The sequence below is a fragment of the Podarcis gaigeae genome (assembly GCF_964106915.1).
Source record: "Podarcis gaigeae genome assembly, chromosome: 16".
NCBI lineage: Eukaryota > Metazoa > Chordata > Lepidosauria > Squamata > Lacertidae > Podarcis > Podarcis gaigeae.
The window spans coordinates 31,653,873-31,660,666 of record NC_139693.1 but is presented as its reverse complement, the minus strand read 5'-3'; positions in this window follow the sequence as shown (position 1 = coordinate 31,660,666).

Genomic DNA, 6,794 nt, shown 5'->3' with positions numbered 1-6,794 from the left:
CATGATAAGGGGACTTAGTGGTTGTTAATGGTAGGTGATGATGTTGCGTTGTATTTTTATTTTATATTATATTGTATTATGTTATTTATGTGTGGTGTGTTATGCCTAATAAAGGATTTTGAATTGAAAATTTATTGTCTAATTGTGAGTCAGTCAGACTCCGTCAGGGCAGAGCAAGCAGCAGGCAGCAGCTTGTCCTGGCAGCGGCACAGGCTCTCTGATTTAAAGAGACCTTGCACAGCTTGAACAGCTCCGGCTGCACTGCAGCCAATCAGTGAGCTGCGCGGCGGCACCCGCCACTACGGTCCAGAGGAGTCAGACACCTTACGGTAGCTTCGGGGGCCTTATATTCCGGGGAGGCCTTATTGTTATGTACTGAAGTTCTCACCCTGGGCCAGCAGGAGGATACTGTAGATAGCTATGCAAATAAGGGATCGAAAGTGACGTTCAGTGATTGGATAGTTTTAGAAAATTGTTACAGTTACGTTGTACTGGAGCTCTATATAAGCAGGCTTACTGAACCCTTCAGTTCAGTTCTGTCCTGGCCTGTGAATAAACAAGAGCTGTTGAAGAATCGCTATGTCGCCTGATATGTTCACCCACAACTTAACACTTATGTTCGTGGGAGGCCTTATTATCGGGGATGTCTTACTTTGGGAGGAAAACGGTAGATGGCACAAAGGTCTGACTGTGTAAGGCAGTTTCCTATGTAAGCCACAGACTGCAGCCATAGTGTGCACCCAACACATGCCCAATCTGCTTATTCGTAAGAGCAATGTGGCTTGTCTTCTAACCTGCTTGTTATGTACAGTTCGAACTGTTTGTTGTCTTCCCCAAGAGATCCTTAATCCCTTAACATGGAAGCAATTAAATCATTTCCTCCACATTTAGGATATGGTTAGCCACAAACCTAATATTCGTTTGCATAAAGCTGTTTTCAAACTCAGTGTTCTAATGTCCTTCTCTCTCCCCCCCCCAAATCCCCAGAGCTCTACAAAGCTCAAGATTCTTTGTGATTAAATGTGAAAAAGCCCCCCGTCAACCAACATTTTCAGATTTTCAGTTTTCTTTTTGGCCTCCTGGGGTTTTAATATGAAATCTTCCAGCACGTAGAAGCCATATAGCATCCTGAATTACGGCCAGTTTTCTTTTTAATGGCCACAGCGGTGTATTTACTAGTTGTGACCACACACACAAAAACCACACACACACACACACACACACAACCCAGTGCTCAGAACATCACTAAAGGATGATGGGCCCAGCCTCCCAAAAGAGAAAAATAAAAGGACAAGGTGACAGGAAGGGACCCTTGGCTCCAAACTAAATGAGTTGATTCTTCCTTGCTCATGGAAGCAATGACACCCAAATAAGAAGGAACTAGAGACTTAAAAAGATTTGAGTTTGTATCAAAATAGAAAGGTTATGTTAGCAGATGAAACAACAAGCTTTTATTTTTATGCCATTATTAAAGGTACTATATTGCTCTTTATTTTCACATTTAATAATATCGTTATATTCTATCTAAGGCTTTTTAAAGGGTTTACAGTTAAAATCTTGAGTGTGTGGTCTTTTATCACTGGTTATTATACACTTTACCTCCTTTCTCACTGGGCTGCTAATGAGCAAATAAAAACCCTGATTAAATGACAAAAATAACATCTGCCACCAACGAAGTAACTGTTTTATAGCAAATCTAAAAGGTTATTTGGTTTCTTGATCTCCCTTGCTATGCCTGTTTTCATTTGCTAGCTGAGTATATAAACTTCCGCTCTCTGCTTTTGTTCTTCTGTTGCATTTTGAATTTTATTGGGGCTTTAGTTTGTTTTCATTTTATTTCTAACATTTAAATAGACACATCAGAACAAGAGTTCTATGGGCAATTCACCAAGTGACAAAAAATTAAAATACATCGTAAAACAGTAATAAAAACAACCTTGAAATATAATTAAAAACGCTATTTAAAATTGCCTTGGGGGACCATTTGGTGGGCCAAAAGGCAGAATTTTTTAAAGTACTTATAATAAGACAAAAACAAAAATTCTGTCAATTGAATAACAATTACTTGGACCAAGATGAGACAGGAGCAGTGGGTAAAAAGAAAGAAAGAAAAAAATATTGTCTTTATACCTCTAGTTCATAAAAGAAAACCACTCTCAATAGCCTGAATTCAATTACTCGGCAGCCAATGAGAGTGTCGCAAAGCAACAGCAGAAACTCCCCTTGGGATTTGGCTTCTTTAACTCCTGTCATATTATTCCCTTGCCCCGCCAATGGAGGAGACTCACAGCAGCTGCATTTAAGAACCGGAAGAGATGTATTTGATTTCTAATACATGGCTCTTTGCGCATAGCACAGACGTAGAGGTAAAAATGAAGAGGGGCATACTAAACCTGCTAGTCTAACCCCATCAAATTCATTGATACTTATTTCTGATTAAACATGGTTCAGATTGTGCTATAAATGTTTTTGTTAAGCCGCTTTGAGACTTTTTGTTGTACGTAGGGTCTGATAAACTGGATTTCTGTAATGCATTTTACATGGGGCTGCCTCTGAAAGTACTCAGGAACTTCAACTGGCTCAAATACCAACAACAACAACAATAATAATTTATTATTTATACCCCGCCCATCTGGCTGAGTTTCCCCAGCCACTCTGGGCAGCTCCCAAACAAGTGTTAAGAACAGTACAGCGTTAAATATTAAAAACTTCGCTCAACAGGGCTGCCTTCAGATGTCTTTTAAAGATAGGATAGCTGCTTATTTCCTTCACATCTGAAGGGAGGGTGTTCCACAGGGTGGGTGCCACTACCAAGAAAGCCCTCTGTCTGGTTCCCTGTAACCTCACTTCTCGCAATGAGGGAACTGCCAGAAGGCCCTCGGCGCTGGATCTCAGTGTCCGCGCTGAACAATGGGGGTGGAGACGCTCCTTCAGGTATACAGGACTGAGGTCGTTTAGGGCTTTAAAGGTCAACACCAGCACTTTGAATTGTGCTCGGAAACGTACTGGGAGCCAATGCAGATCTCTCAGAACCAGTGTTATGTGGTCCCAGCGGCCACTCCCAGTCACCAGTCTAGCTGCCGCATTCTGGATTAATTGCAGATTCCAGGTCACCTTCAAAGGTAGCCCCACGTAGAGCGTGTTGCAGTAGTCCAAGCGGGAAATAACTAGAGCATGCACCACTCTGGCAAGACAGTCCGCGGGTAGGTAGGGTCTTAGCCTGCCTACCAGGTGGAGCTGGTAGACAGCTGCCCTGGACACAGAATTAACCTGCACCTCCATGGACAGCTGTGAGTCCAAAATGACTCCCTAAGAGCTGTAGCTGTTTTTATTGTACATGTACTTTTGTATTTTTAAAACAGACTTTCTATATGCATATAGTTTTAATTATTTTAATGTTTGTTTTCTAATGATCCCCCCACCCCCACCCATTTTTAACAATTATTGGTTTTATCTCTAAGCCCCTTCCCCTTCCTGGCTGAAGCCCTATGGTTTTTATCTGTTCCAGGTATGAGGCTAAATAACTCAGCTACTTCCACCTGGCTTGATTGGTATTACCGTCACTTGGCTGTAAAGCAAAGCCACTTCTGGCCTGCCCAGGAGGTGGGGTTGCGGGCGTCACGCCCACCCCCACGTGAGCGGGGGCTGAATGGGCTGGAGCCGGATAGTCGATAGGACCAATGCCTAAGCCAATGCCTCTCATTCCTGAATTCAATAAAGTTGTGGCCTAATTCGCCCAATTAACCTTAATTATGGTGTCTTGTGTCTTTATTTATCCTGGGGGGGGGGGAACTCGCCACGCAAAGCCACTTCCGGCCTGCCCAGGAGGTGGGGTTGCGGGCTTCACGCCCACCCCCACGTGAGCGGGGGCTGATTTTAGCCCCCGCGAGAACAGGGGAATCCTGGCCAGATCTGCCCTATTTAGGGCCGGCTCAGAGGGGGCTCACCCTCTTTTCGCCGGCTAGCCCTCACGTTTTCCCACCCTCCCTCCCTTTAGGTATGCTTTAGGTAGGTCTTTGACTTTGCTATGGACTTCGGTCTGTCGCCACAAGGGCCATGGTAGGAATTTTTCCCAATTGGCAATTTGTAGCCTTTTGGTTTTTCACCTACCTCGTAGCAACTCGTCACAACTTTTCTGCATTGGCGGTAGGCATTGGTAAGAAGGGGTTAAGAGGATGTGTGGGGGGGGAGGAACGCCATCACCTCCCCCCAGTGAGCGAAGGGTGGTCCGTTAAAGGACTGGGGAGGGGCGTGGCCCTGTCTGAAGCCTATGGAGGTGTGGGCCAAAGGCACGCCCCAGAGTGGTGACCCGGGGGAGCTCCTAGTCGATGTGCCTTGGCAGGAGACTCCCCCGATAAAGTGTTAACCCTTCCCTGTGTCTCCAGCAAATGGGCTGGAGCCGGATAGTCGATAGGACCAATGCCTAAGCCAATGCCTCTCATTCCTGAATTCAATAAAGTTGTGGCCTAATTCGCCCAATTAACCTTAATTATGGTGTCTTGTGTCTTTATTTATCCTGGTGGGAGGGCGGCAATCAACCCACAACTGGGCCATCTCCAAGAATAGGAGTGCACCTGCAAGCACTTAAGTCTGTATTAAAGGAAGGGTTAATTGCACAATACTACCTAAAAGGTAAAGGACCCCTGACAGTTAAGTCCAGTTGTGAACGACTCTGGGGTTGCGGTGCTCATCTCGCTTTACTGGCCGAGGGAACTGACGTTTGTCCGCAGACAGTTTTTCCGGGTCATGTGGCCAGCATGACTAAGCTGCTTCTGGCGAAACCAGAGCAGCGCACAGAAACACGTTTACCTTCCTGTCGCAGCGGTACCTATTTATCTACTTGCACTTTGACATGCTTTCGAACTGCTAGGTTGGCAGGAGCTGGGACCAAACAACAGGAGCTCACCCCGTTGTGGGAATTCGAACCGCCAACCTTCCGATTGGCAAGCCCTAGGATCTGTGGTTTAGACCCCAGCGCCACCCTCGTCCCTTTTTCAATGCTACCTACATCTCCTCAATTACAATTCTTCAGCATTTCCACTACAGGCTGAGAAATGCTGACAGGCCCATGGTCACCCGGTCACCTTCATGGCTGAGTGGGGATTTGAACCCAGTCTCCAAGATCCTAGTCCAACACTCTAACCACTGCACCACATTGGCCCTCATACATAAAATATATCAGTTATAACATACCATACATTTTAAAATCTATGCGACTAATAATCATGCACTCTAGTCAGACTGTCCCCTCCCTCTCACATGGCCAAACTTTACATTTTTTACTCATTTGTTTTAGTATTTTAAAATTGCCTTAGGTGCTATGACAGAAAGGTGGTACTTAACTGTGATAAATAATGAGGCTTTTTTCATTCTGTATGAGACATTCAGGTGTATATAGCACATAACACAGTTACAGAGATTTACAGAGTTTCCAGAAGGATAGCTGTGTTACATCACAATCAAAACCATAGCTACTCAGAAGCAAATCCTATTGAATTCAGTGGGGTTTACTCCCAGGTAGTAGGGCTAAGATTGCTGTATTATGGCACCTTAAATGAAGGGTGGGAAACCTCTGGTCCTCCAGATGTGGTTGGATTAGGGCTGTGTGTATACTATACATTTAAAGCACATTCATAATACATTCTTTCCTTCAGAGAATTCTGGGCACTTTAGTTTAACGTGCAGAGTTACAATTGCCTTCAACCATTAATAAGGGAGCAACCAGAATTCTTTGAGGGAAGCAAGTGCTTTAAGATTATAGCGTCCACACAGCCAGCACTGGCTATGCTGGCTGGGACTGGCTGGAGTAGAAGCTGGACCACTTCTGGACCGCCCAAAGCACTGGAGTCCACTTCTCCAGATACCCAATAATCAGCTTTAGCAGTTATGATTAAATTGACAATTGCAGTGGGACAGGAATTGACCTAAATTACTTGCATTGAACATTTTAATGAATTGTAATGCAGCGGTACAAAATTAGAAATTCCTTTGAAATTCCTTGACTCGAGGTCTTGACGAGCCCCCCAACATCTTTGTTGGTACAGAAACTAACCTACTATGGGAGGGTGAAATCTGCATTGATTGCTCTGCCCACCTTTGCCTCTGGCAGTTTTATGTGAATATATACTAAGCATAAATGTCACTAGTAAACATTAACTTACTAGCTTGACAAATACAGAAATTGGCCCTAGTGCTTCTGCATACTGCAGTTTCCAACTTAAAAAAAAAGAAGTTTAAAGATACAAGATGCATTTTAATCATGACACTTGGAAGAAGATTCCCCAGACCTGTATTAGCAACCATGTACTCTTTTTGGCCCCCCAGTTGTGTTTAATTACCCAGTCATATGTCATATGTATATTGCATTGTTTTAGCAGATTTTAATTTACTTCTCAGATTCAACTGTTGCTGTTGTTTTTAATTGTTTGTATTAATAGTGTGTTTGTGTATTTCACAGCGACCATCAATCCCACCCAATTATCTGTGGTGGGTGTATAGCTGCAGCTTCTTTCTATTGGCAAAACCTCTATTTAAACCCCAAACTGGCCTTGTGTATCAATCCTTCACAGAGGGATGCATGTATGATATATATGGAAATATATATAGATACAGATAGATAGATAGATAGATAGATAGATAAATGATGATTTTCAAAACAGACTTTAAGGGCCTTGATTGTTTTTTAATTATTATTTCCTGTTTCTAGTAAGCTGCATTGAGTGCCTGTCAGTGAAAAGGGCAAATTAATAATAATAATAATAATAATAATAATAATAATAATAATAATAATAATA